Source organism: Pelophylax lessonae (genome assembly GCF_965119305.1).
Source record: "Pelophylax lessonae genome assembly, chromosome: 4".
Lineage (NCBI taxonomy): Eukaryota > Metazoa > Chordata > Amphibia > Anura > Ranidae > Pelophylax > Pelophylax lessonae.
Genome location: NC_138771.1, coordinates 564,933,499 through 564,951,988, shown reverse-complemented (window position 1 = coordinate 564,951,988; position 18,490 = coordinate 564,933,499). Strand labels below are relative to the sequence as shown.

The following is an 18,490-nucleotide window of genomic DNA, read 5'->3' as shown; positions in this document are numbered from 1 at the left end:
TTGGGTGCCCTGATCCTAACCATAAAGAAAGGAGGGGGAGCAGTTTGGCATCTTTGCCTGGGCGCTGGATGGCCTTGTCCTGGCACTGCTGGGAACACAACCTCATTTGAGGTACTATAGAGAAGTAGGGTGGCTTTTGACAGCCAGATGTCCCCCTGCATGTCCAATTGCCTCATTTCTTCTGCTCCATTAAAAAACTGATAATAATTCACAAATGTATTAGGTTGAAGCCTTTCATTGCTGTCTTTGGTTGCATGTTACCTTTACAAGACAGGACAGGAAAGTTATGTCCCCACTGAAATATGTCTACTGTTCACCTGTTCTGTTCACAACAATTACACTATGGATTTCCTCTAGACATTATTATTATTATTATACAGGATTTATATAGTGCCAACAGTTTGCGCAGCGCTTAATAAAATAAAGGCAGACAATACAGTTACAATACGATTTGGTACAAGAGGAATCAGAGGGCCCTGTTTGTTAGAGCTTACAATCTAAGAGGGAGGGTCAATTGATACAAAAAGTAATAGTTGTGGGCACACTTGTATAAAGTACTCGAAACCCATACTTGAGTAAAAGTACAAGTGCTCGATCAAAAAGTGACTTGAGTAGAAGTGGAAGTGCTCTATCAAAAAGTGACTTGAGTAGAAGTACTAAAGTGTTCAACATTTTTTGTACTTAAGTATTGCAAGTAGTTTTTTTTTAATTTTGCTACTCAAGTACTGAAAGTAAAAGTACAAGTACTGTGTTATGTAGTTATTAAAGAAAGAAGTCAAAAGTTTGAACATCATATTGTTTTTTATTATTTCAAATGCAGCTTTTATTTATACATACAGTAGCATTTATTTTCGTATGCGCTGATAATACACATGTTTTGAGCTTCATGAAACCTGTCATCTACTGTTCTGGCAGTGGTAATTTTTATAATAGTAACGAGTAACTATGCAGCACAAAAAAAAATATCAGAGTAGAAGTATTGAAATCATCGAAAAAATGTAGTGAAGTAAAAGTGGAAGTAGGAGAAAACAATTCTACTCTAGGAAAGTACAGATACCGCCTTTTAGTACTTTAAGTACAGTAGTGAAGTAGTTCTACTTAGTTACTATACATCTCTGGTTGTGGCTGCTAGAATGGCCTGGGATTTAGCCATAAGAGCAAGGCTTTCAAGGCTGTGCATGTACAGTATACCTTTAGGTCTCTGGGTAGTAGTTACTGACTGCAGGGCAGGGGTGGCCCACAAGGAACACACAGGGGGAGATTTACTAAAATTGAAGAGTGTGCAAATTGGTGCAGTTGTACGAGGTAGCCAGTCAGCTTCTAACTTCAGCTTGTTCAATTAAGCTTTGGCAGTAAAACCTGGAAGCTGATTGGTTTCTATGCAGAGATGCACCAGATTTTGCACTCTCCAGTTTTAGTAAATCCCCGCCACAGTTTCTTGAAAGAACAATTCTTTATCCTTCTGTGGCACCCTACAGGGTAGGTGCTAGGTAAAAGTATAGTGGGCCTTGGCTGCCTAACAGCAGGGCCATAATTTCAGCTGGGCTGTCATGTCTCCCAGGTGTGTCTGCTGAGAGGGGAGTCTCCCCACTGGCTTCATGAGAGGATTCTCATTGGTCAATGGAGGAAATCCAATCAGAGACACATTCAGGCCTGTATCTACCCCAGAAGGCAGATTCTGCCACAGAGGATTCTGGGAGTGGGTAAAGGTTTGAGGGGAACGCATGACGCAAGGTCTTTGGCGGGAAGCAGAGTCCCAGGAGGGAGAATACGGCTGTCTCTCCTCCTGTCAGAAGGGTCGGGTGTCTCGGGTGGCTGCCTGGGAATCCAGAGAATGCTGAGTTGAGCAGCAGAGGGGATGCGGTGTGCCGAGGACCAGTGGAGGAAGAGGGGTTCAGTTCCGGGAAAGCATGCCAAGTGTAGAGGGGACCATTCCAGAGAAGGTTCCAGAGATCCAGGAGTCAGTTAGCTGTAAAGGGGGTGCCTAGTCAGAGGACCCTGAAGTGTAGAGGGGGCACCAGCAGTTGGGCCCTGAAGAGCTAATGTGTACAGTGTGCAGTGTACAGAATTAAGAGTTGCAGCGGCACAAGCAGTGACAAGGAGCTACCTCGGTCAGTGAAGGACTGAAGGAAGCTGTTCAGTGACTTTTGAGCTAAATTGAGTGTCAGGAGTCAAGCGTTCTACAGTCCTGGATCCTTTGAGTTAACAAACAAGTTAAAGTCGAAGTTTTCAGCACAAGTTCAGCATAACAGTATCTTCAAATGCCAGAAAGCGCTGGTTGGCATTCAGTTGGCGTCAAGACAGCACCAACGGGCATTTTTGTATAAAGTCCCAGTTAACCTAGTTGAGCCAGAGGAGTATCCCACTCATTCCCTTCTCCTGTCCACAATATACAATAAACAAAACAAACCAAAGATGCCGGAATGGTCATTGTCTGAGTTCTCACACCTGGGTTCACAACTTAAATGTGTTGGAAGTGTTACCGGTAACAATGACAGACCCAACATCAGGCCTAGTGCCTGGAAATATTGCTACACAACAAACAGGCTTACACAGTCTTTGAGGGAGGGAAGGTAGCAAATTCAATAAGTTCATTAGACAAATCTTCAATTCTTGTAGAAGTTACCAGACATTGCCTCCCTTAAAGTGAACCTTCACCCTAAATTAACACCTAAATAACCTACATTCATTTTTTTCCCCTGCCTTCTCCCTCCTTCCTCCTTGAGTATATATATATATATATATATATATATATATATATATATTTTTTTTTTACTTAAAGCGGAGTTCCGGGCAGAGAATCGTTTTTTTTTTTAACATACCCCCGGGACAGTCAGGGCTAGCACATTCCACAATGGCTAGCCTCTGATCTGTCCCGGTTCGCACTTACCTTTTAGAAGAAATACTTACTTAGAAGTTTTCTTCCACAGCGTTTCCATCTCGGTTGTGGGCAGCTGAAGCCGGCGCGGTCCTCTTCTCCGTCTTCTTCCGCGTCTTCGTGTCCCAGAATGCGCTGCACCGGCCCCTCTCGTCACTTCCGGTGCGGCGCCGCATTCCTAAACAGCTTCTGGGCATGCCCAGAAGCTGTTTAGCAGGGGAATGCGGCGTCGCCCGGAAATGACGAGCGGGGCCGGTGCGGCGCATTGATTCCTGGGAGCTATGACGTTTAGCTCCCAGGAATCATCGCGAGGCAGGAAGTGACGGGGTGAGCCGCGGCGCTGGAGGAGGAAGCTGTCATAGGTGAGTATTTACGATCGTCAATAAAAAGGTGAGTAAACAAAAAAAAAAAAAATAACTATCCAATTCCTTTTCAGGTGCGGCATACCTAGCGGAGGGGCACAAAAAAAAAAAATCTTTTTTGTGCCCGGAACTCCGCTTTAACAGAGTCTTTGTGCAGCACACACCCCCCTATCTGTGTATGCGCAGATGTGATGCGGGGCTTTGGGTCCCAGCAGAGCTCTACGGCACATCTCCGCATGCATGGGTTTCCCACGCATGTGTGAAGATGTGTTGGTATGCAAGCCCAAAGTTGGTGTATCTACCCACGGGCAGAAAATCCCCATCACTTTTGCAGATGCACTTTGAAACATCTGGTCATGCTTCAGAATTACAAAGATGACAGTGCTGGATGGGGACGGAGCCAAAACGAAAGGAGACTGAAGTTCCCATTTTGTTCAAGCTCTATGCTTTGTATACAACTAGACACTGGTTTTCCCAAGATGGCACCTGGAGCCCATGGCAGAGGACACACTACTCTTATTGCTGGGCTCCCCCTAGTGCCAGCTCTAAATGTAGGATCTCTGCATCACTTCCCAACACAGCTCCTCTGATGAAGCGATACCTTCGGGTCACCCTATCCACCTGCCTGCATCTAAACTTTATTTTGGCAGATTTTTTTTAATTAATGAAAAAAGTATTGGCATTTTTCTTCTTGGTACTCTACGCTGGAGTTATGCTTGCCTAAAATTAGGCTAGGAGTATCTGACATGAGAGGGGCTGAGTGCAGCTGCTATGGAATCCTTTATTTATGTTATTACCAGTTAATTTCCCCATGCAGCTGCTTGCTTTGTCATATGTTATATGCTTGGCAGTACACGCTAAGAACCAAATTTTCTGCACTGTTGCGAGTGCCTCCTGATGGCCGGTGACCCCGGTTCTTCTCATTTCGGTTGTCAGCCAGTGATCCCCCACCCAGTGCCACTCACACCTCCCTCCTGCTTGCCTAAGGCAGCACAACTGCTTTCCTCTGCTGCTCTTCCCCTCTTCCCTGGGTAACTGAGAAAGCAGTTTCACTAAGTGCTGGAATTGCAAAGTTATCAAATTGAATTCTGTCCCCTCTGTGACTGCATAGCAAAAGCCATTTAAATGGGGGGAAGGGGGAGGGGGTGAATAAGAAGGCGAGAAAGCCACTGGTACCGGGGGGACAGACGGGCAAACATAAAAGAGGAAAGCTGGAGAGCATTGATAAATAGAAACTGAGAAATACAAATAAAGATTGATGAAGACATAGACCATGAATATTGGTAAGAGGAAATTGTTGACAAATGTCTTGTCTGGTAAATTATATGTAAGGGTACCGCAATATTGTTTGCTTTATTTTAACATTGTTAGATCCACTTTAGGGACCAGGGGCATTGGGACTGCGCTGGCCAGGTATTTTCTGAACATATCAAACAGAAATAGAACATAACTTTCAATAATCTATTTAACCACTTCAATACTGGACACTTTTACCCTCTTCCTGCCCTGGTCAATTTTCAGCTTTCGGCGCTGTCACACTTTCAATGACAACACTGTACCCATATATTAAAAAAATGTATAATTTCTATCACACAAATAGAGCTTTCTTTTGGTGGTCTTTATTCACCACTGAGTTTTTTTTCTATTTTTTTGCTAAATAAAGGGGAAAAAAATACGTTTTTCATAATTTCCGTTATAAAATTTTGCAAATAAATAATCTTTCTTTATAAATGTAGGACAGAATGTATTTTGCTACATTTCTTTGGTGAAAATAACCCAAATCAGCGTATATTATTTAGTCTGTAGGAAAGTTATAAAGTTCACAAACTATGGTATACTGTATATCTAAAAAAATGATCAATCCTGATCTACTAATGGCTTATCTCATTTCTTGAGGCCTGAAATGCCAGAAAGTACAGATATCACCCAAATGACTCCTTTTTAGAAAGTAGACAGTCCAAGGTATTTAGTAAGAGGCATGGCACTTTTTTTTAAGGTGTCATTTTTTTGTCACAATTTTTTGGAAAATTAACAAATTAAAAATATTTTTTTTTTACTTTTTTTTTTTTTACATACTTAATAATTAACAAATTAAAAATATATTTTTTTACATACTGTCATCAGTGCAGTACAGCTTCATTATATAACTGGTTTGGTGGTGATCAGGGACACTGACTGATGACATATAAACAATTTTTTTTTCTGACTGGTGACATATAAACATTTTTTTGCCCAGCAAGTGATGCCAATTAGTGCCCATCAGTGAAGCAAGTCAGTGCTGCCTTTCAGTTCCCATCAGTGCCTATCAGTGCTCCCAATCAGTGTCCATCAGTGCCACCTATCAGTGCCCATCAGTGCTCATCAGTGCCACCCATCAGTGCTGCTTATCAGTGTTCATTAGTGCTGCATATCAGTACCGCCTATCATTGCCCATCAGTGCTGAATATTAGTGCCTCCTCATCAGTGCCACTTCATCACTGCCCTTCAGTGCCATCTCATCAGTGCCCATCAGTGCAGCCTATCAGTGCCCATCAGTGCAGCCTCATCAGGCTGGAGGAGAAAAATTACTTATTTACAAAACAAAGAAAAACGTTTTTTTTCCGCAATTTTTGATCTTTTTTGTTTTTAGCAAAAAAAATAAAAAACCCAGTGGTGATTAAATACCACCAAAAGAAAGCTCTGTTTCACAAAAAAAGTACATTTTACATTTTGTTTGGGTTGCATGACTGCGCAATTGTCATTCAAGGTGCGACAGCGCTGAAAGCTGAAAATTGGCCTAAGCAGGAAGGGGGTGAAAGTGCCTGGTAGACAAGTAGTTAAACTGTAGCTTTAAAAGTGTGATGTGTGTTCAGCATTAGGATTTATTAAAAAAAACAAAAAAAAACAAAGACCTCATAAGATAGAATCCAACAAATACCGAAATGACCTTGTAATTGTTCACTCATCCAGTGTTCACCCGACCCAGAAAAGCACAGTAAACCCTTACAACACACAAGCAAACACGCATTGTGACAGAAGTCTAATAGCATTAATAAATGTTAGCGTGTGAACAGAGAGAAAACACATCTCCGGTGTTAGCTGTGTATTTCAGGCGTGGGCAGCCAAGGAGGACAATCACCTTGGGGCCACTTGTCTTTTTTAGGAGATGTGATAGGACCTCCTTCTCTTTATTGTGTATTACATGTTTATATTATATCTATTTCATTCAAGATTTTATATATATGTTTCTCATATACCTGCTGTGATCATGATATACTAAAATGGATCTTACTTGACAGTCTAGAAGGGACTGCAATTATTGTTTTATAAGAATGTAGAATATTTTTGATTAATTGATGGAAATAATCTTATAAATACCTGTTGTAAATGTTTTAAAATCCTTCTTTCAGAGTATAGTAAGTGATTTTAATATGTATTGCTTTGGGCATGTTATAAAGTAGTTGCATCTTAAAGCGGTAGTATACTCAGCACTTCGATATCTCTAAATCCAAGCCAGTAACATGTCATTTGCAAGAAAATAGCCTGTAAATAAGGTATTACAAATGTTCCTTACATTAGTTATTTTTTTCCGTTCAGGTCTGTATTTTCTCCTGTTCGGCGCCGCCATCCTTGCTTTGGTTTCCGTCTTCTGAGCATTGCAGTATTTCCGCCCACATTACGTCTAGTGTTCGGAAATCCCGCGCATGCGCAGTATTTGCCTAAACCAAGCCTCGTTTTGGATTCATTAACCATTTTGACAGCCAATAGGAGGCAAGTAGCAAGTCACATGGGGTAGTGGAGAATTTTCTGCATGGGGACGGGCGGAGTCTCGCGTGAGCACGGGGCTGACGTCCAGCACAGGAAATGACACAGCCCCTGCATAGACCCTGCATTATTCCAGCAACATCATTAGCTTGCCGGAAAATCGGGGTAAACTGAGCATGCGCGGGTGACGTCATTCACAAGAACGAATGAAATATAAAGAGAACGGCAGAAGTGACAGGCAGAAGCAAAGGTTAGAGATATCATACGGGCAGATATGATTTATATTGTGAAAAGTACCTAAAATGAGTATACTACCGCTTCAATGATCTTCGTCACTATACAAGTCTAAACGGAGATTTATTAAGGCTTAGTTTACACTTGTGGGAGAGTGACGATAAAATAGGTGGTTGAGCTGCGTTCTTACTGCCCATTGACCGCCTTCCTCCAGGTTTACATGGTGCCTGGAGTTGTGAGTTTACATTGCTGTGGCCGCAATTCTTTCTTTTGCAATTTTAAAATGTAACTTTACTGTATATGAGCACCACAATCCAAAAGCACTATTCAATTCATTTTTTTATATTTAAAGCAAACTCACCCATCCATCCATGTCTCCATGCTTTATTTTGCTAAAAAATTCACTTACAAAAACACCCCCTAGCATTTCAGCTCATGGCCATCTTGAGTAAGGGCAGATGATTCATGATGATATGCTTCCACTTTAAGTTTCCACATAAAGTGTAACAGGAGGCACTGCCTGTCAAACTCACCTGTTGCAGCCAATAGGAACACGCCACAACCATGTGCAAATGCAACTATGGCGGCATGGTTGTTGTTGTTCAAGCGGAGTTCCACCCTAAAATTATACTTTCCTCCATCTTCTTGCTCCGGGTCACCTGAAAAACAAAGGGATAATCGCAATTTTTTTTTTACTTACCTGGTTTAGAAGAAAATATACTTACCTTACTTCCTCTTCCTCCCCCTCGGCGGCCACGGCGATTCGTCACTTCCTGGCTTGCAATGATTCCTGGGAGCTGAACGTCATCGCTCCCAGGAATCAATGTGCCTGCACCGGCCCCGACGTCAGTTCCGGTGCAGGCGCCGTCATACTTTGTTAAACAGCTTCTGGGCATGCCCAGAAGCTGTGCAGGGATGACGCTGCGGAACCGGAAGTGACGGCAGGGCCGGTGCAGTGCATCGTGGGACCGAAGAGGACGCAGAAGAGGATCGCGCTGGCTTCAAGCTGCCCACACCTGAGATGGCAGCGCTGGACAATACATTTTCAAGGTAAGTATTTCTTCTAAAAGGTAAGTGCAACCCGGGACAGTATTTTTATTAAAAAAAACGTTCCCAGAGTGGAACTCCGCTTTAAGTCTTTTAGTCCTGTTCGACTCTTCGTGACCTTTGATGATGCTATCTATCCATCTTGTTTTCTGTCGTCCTCTTCTTCTTTTCCCTTCCATGTTTCCCATCATCAGGGTCCTCTCTTCCAATGAGTTCTTTCTTCGGATTAGGTGCTCAAAGTATTCGAGTTTTAGCTTCAGGATTTCCTTCAGGATTGACTGGTTTGATGTTCTTGCTCTCCAAGGGACTTTCAAGAGTCTTCTCCAACACCATAGTCCAAAAGCATCAATTCTTTGGCATTCAACCTTCTTCATGGTCCAAATTTCATAGCCATAGGTTGCTACTTGGAATACCATATCTTTGACTATAAGGCACTTTGTCAGTAGGGTGATGTCTCTGCTTTTTATAATGTTGTCTAGGTTTGCCATTACTTTCCTCCCAAGAAGCAAGTGTCTCTTAATGTCATGGCTACAGTCACTGTCTGCTGTGATCGTGGAGCCTAGGAAGATAAAATCTGTCACTGTTTCTTCTCCTTCTATTTTCCAAGGAGTGATGGGACCAGTTGCCATGATCTTAGGTTTCTTAATGTTCAATTTCAGGCTAGCATTTGCACTCTCCTCTTTCATCTTCATTAGGAGACTCTTTAGTTCTTCCTTACTTTCTGGAATTAGTGTGGTATCGTCTGCATATCTCAGGTTGTTGATATTTCTTTGTGCAATCTTAATCCTGGCTTGTGATTTGTTGATCTTTGCATTTTGTACTCTGCATATAGGTTAAATAAATAGGGTGAAAATATACATCCTTGCCGCGCTCCCTTCTAAATTTTGAACCAGTCAGTTGTTCCATGTCCTGTTCTATCTATTGCCTCTTGACTTGCATTCAGTTTTTTCAGGCGGCATGGTAGTTCAATGTAAAATCCTAATTGAAAAAAAAACCCCTGAGGATTGGAAAAAAATGGCTGTACCGGAGGCAACAGTATTGCCTGCTGAATGCCTGTAAACCGGCTTTAATCTGCAGTCTAAAAAGCAAACCATCAGCAACCCATCTTCAAGAAGCCTAAAGGAGTTTAAAATGTTCATTTTTCAAGTTGAATGTACACTGAGCTTAGTAATAAGGCAAAGCTATGCTGGCTTCAATCAACTGATTATATTTAAGCTGTTTTTCCTTTTTAAAGCAGTAGTAAATCGCTGGGTGTTTTTCTTTTTTTCTTTTTTAACCTTAACTACCTCAATACTGGGCACTTAAACCCCCTTCCTTCCCAGACCAATTTTCAGCTTTTAGCGCTGTTGCAATTTGAATGACAATTGCGCGGTCGTGCAACACTGTACCTAAACCAAATTTGTGTCATTTTTTCCCCACAAATAGAGCTTTCTTTTGGTGGTAACCGTAAAGTTTGAAAAAAAAAAAAAAAGTTTTTTTGTTTAGGTTATAACATTTTGTAAATGGATATGTTTTTTCCTGCACTGATGAGCACTGATGATGCCGCACTGACAGGCACTGATGAGGAGACACTGATGGGGTGGCACTGATGGGGTGGCACTGATGGGGTGGCACTGATATGCAGCACTGATGGGCACTGATAGGTAGCACTGATATGCAGCACTGATGGGCACTGATATGTGGCACTGATAGATAGCACTGATATGCAGCATTGGTGGGCACTGATAGGCAGCGCTGATGGGCACTGATAGGCAGCACTGATGGGCACTGATTGGCGGCACTGATGGGCACTGATAGGTGGCACTGTTGGGAGGCAATGATCGGCACTGATCGGCACTGATGGGGGGCACTGATCGGCACTGATTGGGGGCACTGATGGGCACTGATAGGCGGCACTGGTGGGCAGTAATGGGCACTGGTGGGCGGCACTGATAGATGGCAATAACGGCACTGGTGGGCAGCACTGATAGAGAGGGCACTGGGGGCTCTCTGAGCCCTGCTTGCCATCCCTGGTGGCCATGGTGGGCATCCCTGGTGGTCATGGGTGGGCATCCCTGGTGGCTTAGTGGCACCCCCCCCCCCCAAGGCTGTACTGGTAATCAATCATCTGATTACCAGCACACACCCCCCCTGTGATCAGTGAGTAATTAGAAATACTCACTGATCACCCCAGCAGCAACACCGATCCTCTTCTCTTCTCCTCACTGACAGGATCTGTCAGGAGGAGAAGAGATCGAAGCCGTTACAACGGCTCTATTGACATTACATGACGGCTGTGATTGGACACAGCCGTCATGTGATCAGGAGGGCCAATCACAGGGCCCTCCTGCCGAATGATGTTGCTCTGTGTCCGAGGGACACAGGCACATCGAGATTGCGCTGCGCGTGCCCGCGGCGGCGCGATCTCTCTCCTTCTGAAGGACGTTCCGGAACGTCCATTCAGAAGGACGAGACTCCCACCCGGCCGTATATTTACAATGGCCCGGGTGGGAGGTGGTTAAAGACAAAGTTATAATGCATGCTATACTAGCATATTATGTAAAAACTTACCTGCAAACGAAGCCTTCCAGCAACCCACTGTCACCGCTGAAGACGCTTCCATCTTCACCTGGTCTTCCTTCAAGGTTCGCAGACTGCGGCTGTGTTAGTGGCCGGAGCCGCAATAACCTCACTCCCATGCATGGGCATGGGAGCCGCTGTTTACGGCACATGACTCTGAAGGAACGGCCTCGGTGGCTGTTCCTTCAGAGCACATGCGCTGATGACGTCACTGGCTGCATGTACAGTAAATATCTCCTAAACGGTGAACACGTTTAGAAGGTATTTACGCTACTATAGGTAACCCTTATTATAGGATTACCTATAAGTAAAAATAATGCATGGGAGTTTACTCCAACTTTAATACACGATTGTTCATTAAGTAAGTACAGGTTCGTATTATATACTAACATTCACTTTAAACTTAAAGTGGTTCTAAAGCCTAAATATGTTTTACCTTAAGGAAAGTCTTAAAAAATAGTTAGGCATCAGCATTAGGATTAGCATTACTTTTCTGAGCTCTCCAGCTTTGTGCACATCTGCAGCTCTTCTCTCTCTCCTCACTTCCTGGTCTCACTGGCTTTGCTGAGGCAAAGGGTGCCAATGGTTACCGTTACTGTCAGTCAAATTCTGTAACGAGACAGTGGGCACTGGGCCGAGTCCCGCTGTCTGTGTCTACAGATGCAGACAGCGAACTGACATGAGTGCTCCCATACAAAGTGGCTGTCTATGGGGGGGAGGCACTTCATAGTTGCCAGCTGTCCCGATTTTGCCGGGACAGTCACACATTTTAAACAGCTGTCCCTGGTCCTGGGCTGTATCCTGGAAATTAAGGCCAATCACAGATCACCAAGTCAGTGCTGCGGGTGCCTACACAGATAGGGTACTCATCCTCTGCCCTGCTTACACCCACTTACAATAGACCTCTGGAAGCTGCCCTATATACTACGGACCTATGGACACTGCCCTACATACTATGGACCTTTAGAAGACGCTCTACGTATTACAGACCTCTGGAAGCCATCCCACATACTAGACACTACCTTACATACTACGGACCTCTGGACACTGGCCTAAATACTACTGACCTCTGGAGGTTGCCTTACATACTACAGATGTCCGTACACTTCCCTACATACTATGGATCTCTGGATAGTGCCTTACATCTTCCTGTATGTACATATACATATATATGCCTGCAACAAATAAATTAATATGTTAATGATATCCTTCTTGTAGAACCACACCCATTTTAAATGAATGTCCCCCTCCTAATTAAACTACATGCTCCACCTACAATTACTTTCTTGACACACAGAAAATAGGTTTTCCTGAAGCCAGGAGCGCCAGAGGGGGACCAAAAAAAAAAAAGGAGATTTTGGGGCCACTCTGTGCAATTCTATTACTTTACAATCACTTTAAAGCTGAAATATGGCTAAAAATTACATTTGTGCATTTGCACAGTACCAAGAGGATAGAATACAAGGCATTATTTTAATGGAGGAGGTATGGATGAATGTCACCATCTCCTCTTCTACTCACAGAACGCTTTGCACTCTATGAAAGAATACAAGGCTTTTCTAGAAGGAGGAGGTGCTGAGTAACGAACCTCCTATGATATCTGTACTGCAGCTGGAACTGTAGAATCTCAGAGCTGGACAATTGGCAATGACAGGAGACCACGGGCTAAATAAAAGAGTTTTACCAAAAGCTGCAGCAGTCAGAGATAGGGCACACTTCATTACAGGTAACTGTTACTGTGCAAGTGTACATAAATAGTTTCTTCCCACAGTTTAGCTTTAAAAAACTTTGACCCTGTCACCAACAAAAAAACAAATGAGGTAAAAGCAAAGAAAAATCATTGATTTAAAATTCCTTCTTGCAGTATTTATCCTTAACATAAATGATGTTTTGTTTACAGTGGTGTATTTTGGTTTTGTGCTGCCCTAGGCAAGACTAAAATTGGGCGCCCTTCCCATGTACATTTTCCCCACTCCTTTTTTAACGGATGTGTCTTCCTCCAAAATTGAAGGACTACAAGTCCCAGCATGAACCCCTGAGATCTCACGAGAGGGGGGATGAGAAGGGATGGGAGAGAGAGGGTGGGTGAGGGAGAGAGAGGGGGGTGAGTGAGGGAGGAAGAGAGAAGGGGGGATGAGAGAGAGCGAGGGATTGGGTAAGGGAGGGAGAGAGGGGTTGGGTGAGGGAGGTAAAGAGAGAGGGGGGTGAGAGAGGGGGGATGAGAGAGAGAGAGGGGAATCGAAGAGAGTGGGGGGATGATAGAGAGAGTGGGGGGATGAGAGAGAGTGGGGGGATGAGAGAGAGACAGGGGGGATGAGAGTGAATGAGAGAGAGAGTGAGAGGGGGTGAGAGAGGGGGATGAGAGAGAGAGGGGGTGAGAAAGAGAGGGAGGGAGAGAGAGAGGAGGGGTGAGAGAGTGAGAAAGGGGGGTGAGTAAGAGAGAGAGAGGGGGTGAGAGAGGTGGTTCTAGCAACCAGTGGCCAATAGAGTCTCAGGTGGTGGGGGGTGGCTTTTTTGCTGCCCCCCTGCAAAGTGCTGCCCTAGGCCTGGGCCTTGTTGGCCTAGGCCAAAATACAGCACTGTTTGTTTACTTGCATTATGCCTTTGAACTTGAAAGAGGAAAGCTGGGGAGAATTGATAAAAAGAAGCTGAGAAATAAAGGGGACAAATAAAGATTGATCAGACAATGAATATTATTAAAAGGAAACTGTTGATAAATGTCCTGTCTGGTAAATTATATATATATTGTTTGATTTGCTTTATTTTAACCTAAACGACTAATCAATTCTTGCAGTGCGGGCACTTTTCGGACGAAAACTGTACTAATTAAACGAAAATTGGACATTGTGTTGATGTACGATAAAAATGTTATAGACTGCACATCCAGTTTTTGTGGCCGAAAATGCGTAATCGGCCGTCGAAAGCACTATATGTTGCGAAAATCAACAGATCGTTCGTCGGACGAAATTTTACTTCCGATTTTCGTATCGTGTGTACGGGCCTTTAGGTCTGGCTTTTGAGGTTGAGGCCTGGGAGTAGCAAAATAAACTCTTCTTGGCCTGGAGAGGGGTCTGAGTCTTCCCTGTCTGGGGTGTAGGCTTCCTCTGCTGGGGCAGATAAGTGCCATTACCCCAAGTGACATGCTTCATATGGGTGTCCAAAGCAGCTTCAAAGAGACATTGTCCCTCAAAGGGTCAAAGAGTGTTCAGCATGTCCATTGGCAAGAAACTCATAGGAAATAAGACATCTAATATCAACTTTTCCACGCAGTAGCTTAGGGCTATGGACACATGCTCTAAATGCTCCACAAACAGGGCATCAGACTAAGGTTTGATAGACTAGCATTGAGGCCAAGGTAAGTTGCAATAAAGACTGCCAGTGAAAACATTGTTTTGGAAAGAATCTTTAAACGTTTGTTGATGGGAACCAATGCCTCCTTCACAAAGATCGTCAGTGCTTTATTAGGACAGGATACAGCTGGATCCAAGGCTGGAATGGCCCATTTCCTAAACCCTTAGGCCCCTTTCACACACATTTTTCCTTTTCACGTTTTTCTCAGCGGGGGATCGATCAGCCAATCCCCCGCTGAGCAGGAGGATGACAGCTGTGTCTCCGCGCTGTGTGCGGAGACACGGCTGTCAGTTCCCCATGCATCTCTATGGGGGAAATCGGATGGGAACGGACCGTCAGTGCGCTCCTCATGCAGCTGAGAACAGAGGGTATGGTTTCCCTTATAAAAAAAAACATGTATACACAAATGTTTTGCCTTTCATTTCTATGTTAACCATTTCCTGTCCAGCGACATACCAGTACATCACTGGACTTTTTGTGGTTATACCGGGATGATGCCTGCTGCAGGCATCACCCTGGTACCGTTTGTCAGAGCTGGTGGTCGGCTCTCTTGTAATAGAAACCGGAGTGGCTCACCAGCTGCTCGGTTGCTATTACAAGCAGCGGGAGGGGGGCATTGCTATTACAAGAGAGCTTGTTTCTATTAAAATAGAGCCAACCGCAGGCTCAAAAAAAAAAACGGTACCCGGGTGATGCAGGCATCATGCCAGTATAAATATTGAAATTGCAGTGACATACCAGTAGACCCGAGCAACCAGCCAGCTTGTCCGCCAGCTTGCCGGACAACTGAACAAAGCTGGGATCGGCTTTGACTGGCTGTTCGTTAAAGTAAGCCAGAAGCAATCACATGATATCACTTCCGGTTTACTCAGAAACTATCTGCCCAAGTTTTTGAAAATTGAAAGCATTCAGAAACAGATTTTGGTGTTTTGAATGTTTTTAAGTGCAGAAGAGATATTTGGGTTCTTATAGACCTAATATCTCTCCATAAAGGGGACCTGTCACATGCCTATTGCTGTCACAAGGATGTTTACATTCCTTGCGGCAGCAATAAAAATAATCAAAAATGAAAAAAAATTAAAGCAACAGTGTAAAAATAAAATAAAATCAAATAAATGAATCATTAAAAAAATGAAAAAAAAAAATTAAAGTGGCCTCCCGCACAAAGGCTTTGCATGCAAACAGCAATCGTCCCACACATGTGAGGTGTCGACACGAACGTCAGCTCATGGCCAGTAATTCTAGCACCAGACCTCCTCTGTAAATCTGAAGTGATAAACTGTAAAGACAAGCAAGTGTCGCCTATGGATAGTAAAATTTACGTGGTTTGTCGTTGTTGCATGGGCATGAACAATTTTAAAGCGTGACATGTTTTGTATCTATTTACTTCATCTTTTCTATTTCACAAAATAAATTGGGGTATGTATTTTTTTTTGCATTAAAATTCAATAAAGTGTATTTTTTTCCCAAAAAAATTGCATTTGAAGAACCGCTGGACAAATACCGTGTGACTTAAAAAATTGCTAAACCCACCAATTTATTCTCTAGGGCCTCTGCTCTAAAAAAATTATATAATGTTTTGGGGTTCTAAGTAACTTTCTAGAAAAAAAATGGCTGTTACAAGTGAACAAAAAGTGCCAGAAAAGGCCTGGACTAGAAGTAGTTAAACTGAATGGGTTGTTTTACAAGATAAGGGTTAACATATACTTTAAAAACATGGATAGACCTTTAGTTGCATAAAAGTACAAGAAGGTAATTCATTTTATTTACTAAATTGTTTTTTTTTTTTTTTTTTTTTTTAACTTATTAGATGACAATTACCAGAATGGTGATGTTCAGCTCTAGAGACATCTAATTATGAAATCATTGTAATGAACAGCAATAGCTTCAATTTATTTATTTTTATCATTACCACTTAAGGACCGGAAGGTTTTACCCTCTTAATGACCAGACCATTTTTTGCGATATGGCACTGTGTTACTTTAACCACTTAAGCCCCGGAAGATTTTACCCCCTTCCTGACCAGGGGGTATTTTGCGATTCGGCACTGCGTGACTTTAACGGACAATTGCGTGGTCGTGCGACGCTGTATCTAAACAAATTTGGCGTCCTTTTTTTCCCACAAACAGAGCTTTCTTTTGATGGTATTTGATCACCTGTGCGATTTTTTGATCACGCGCTATAAACAAAAAAAGAGCGTACATTTTGCAAAAATAGCAATATTTTTCACATTTTTTTATATGAAATTCCCCCCCAAAAAAATGTAAAAATCCAAATTTTTTAACATTATAGGCCAATTTGTTTTATGCTACCTATGTTTGGTAAAAAAAAATCGCAAAAAGTGTATTTTGATTGGTTTGCGCAAAAGTTATCGCGTTTACTAACAAAGGGAAAGATTTTTGTCATTTTTGTTGTTTTTTTTAACGCGTAATGGCGGCGATCTGCGATTTTTTTGCGGTACTGCGACATTGCGGCGGACAGATCGGACCCTTGACTGACATTTTTGACACTTTTGGGGTTACCAGTGACATTTCTACAGTAATCAGTGCTATACATATGCACTGTTACTGTAAAAATACACTGGCAGTGAAGGGGTTAACTTTTTTGAAAGGGAGGGGCTATGTGTGTCCCTAGGGGCGTGCTTTCTACTGTGATTGGCTGTGGCTTCAGATGTATGAAGAGTGATCAACGGTTCTACATAGTAGAACCGTATGATCATCCTTCATATACAGGGGAGAATGACAGGCAGCTTGTTTACACAAGCCGCCTGACTTTCTCCCTCTCCCCCGCCGATCGCAGAGTGACCGGCGGACATCGGGTCCGCCGGTCACACGCGCGGGGGGGTCCGTGACCGGGGGCGCGCGCTCGCTCCCTAGACCCTCACAAGCTAGTGACGTAGCCCTACGTCACTTTGCCTGTGAGGGGCTGACTGCCGACGTAGATCGGCGTTAGGCAGTCGGCAAGTGGTTAATTGACAATTGCACGGTCATGCGACGCTGTACCCAAATAAAATTGATGTCCTTTTTTTCCCACAAATAGGGCTTTCTTTTGGTGGTATTTGATTACCTCTGTGGTTATTTTTTGCGCTATAAACAAAAAAAGAGTGACAATTCTGAAAAAAAAAAAACAATATTTTTACTTTCTGGTATAAAACATTCCCAAAAAAAAAAAAATAAAAAAAATAAAATGCTTTCATCATTTTAGACCAATTTGTATTCTGCCACATATTTTTGGTAAAAAAAAAAGACCCAATAAGTGTAAATTGATTGGTTTGCAAAAAAGGTATCGCGTCTACAAACTAGGGGAAAGATTTATGTCAGTTTTTTTTATTTATTTTTTTTTACTAGTAATGGCGCAGATCAGCGATTTTTAGCGAGGCTGCAACATTGCGGCAGACAGATCGGACACCTAACTGACACTTTTGACACTTTTGGGAGGACCAATGACATTGCTACAGTAATCAGTGCTAAAAATATGCACTGTCACTGTACTAATGACTTTGGCAGGGAAGGGGCTAACACCAGGGGCGATAAGAGGGTTAAATGTGTGCCTAGGGAGTGTTTTCTAACTGTGCTGGATTTACTTACTGGATGAACACAGAGGCCTGTGTTCCTAAATAGGAGGAACACAGGATCCCTATGTTCATCACTGGCAGAACAGCGTTCTGCCGTGTTTACTTTGGCAGACTGCTGTTCTGTCTCCATGGGGAGCGATCGCGGTGGAAATCACATCAGTCAGGCCCGCTGATTGCCTCCCCCTTTAGCCAATCGGTGAGCACGCGCCCCCACTAACTGCTACACGAAACAACGTAAAGGTATGTCGTTTCGCATAACAGAGCCAACCTGCTGCACTATAACTACAGCGGCTGGTCGGCAAGTGGTTAAAGAATTCTGATTGAAATTTCCAAACAAATTTTTTTGTTTAATATATTTTTATTTTAATAAGGAAAGATAATATTAGATCAAAAGTACAAACAACATAACATTGAGAATATGCACTAGCGAGTTCCAAATACCATTAATAATCTTCCAAGTATCAAAGTACAAAATCTCGTTAGGTTAATTAGTGATCCATTTAAATAAAGCAGCAAAAAGAAGAAAGAAAAATAAGAAAAAAGGAAAAAAGAAAAAAGAAGAACAGACTTGCTGGCAATAGGTGGTGGGCACCATGATAGCCTATAAATGACCTATATCCAATAACCAATAGACTCATGTACTCAATAAAGATGGTCAGGATAATTAGCCAAATGGAACATTTCGCATATTATAATTTAATTAATTAAATTGTCATAATCGCCTTATAAATTGGAGTAGTC

The 18,490-nt window shown here is 42.8% G+C and overlaps 1 protein-coding gene across 1 annotated transcript in view; it reads left to right on the top strand.

Moving 5' to 3' along the window:
- Nucleotides 1-18,490, top strand: part of GFRA2 (GDNF family receptor alpha 2) — a 184,297-nt gene that overhangs the window by 100,130 nt on the left and 65,677 nt on the right. The gene's annotated exons all lie outside the window — the stretch shown is intronic.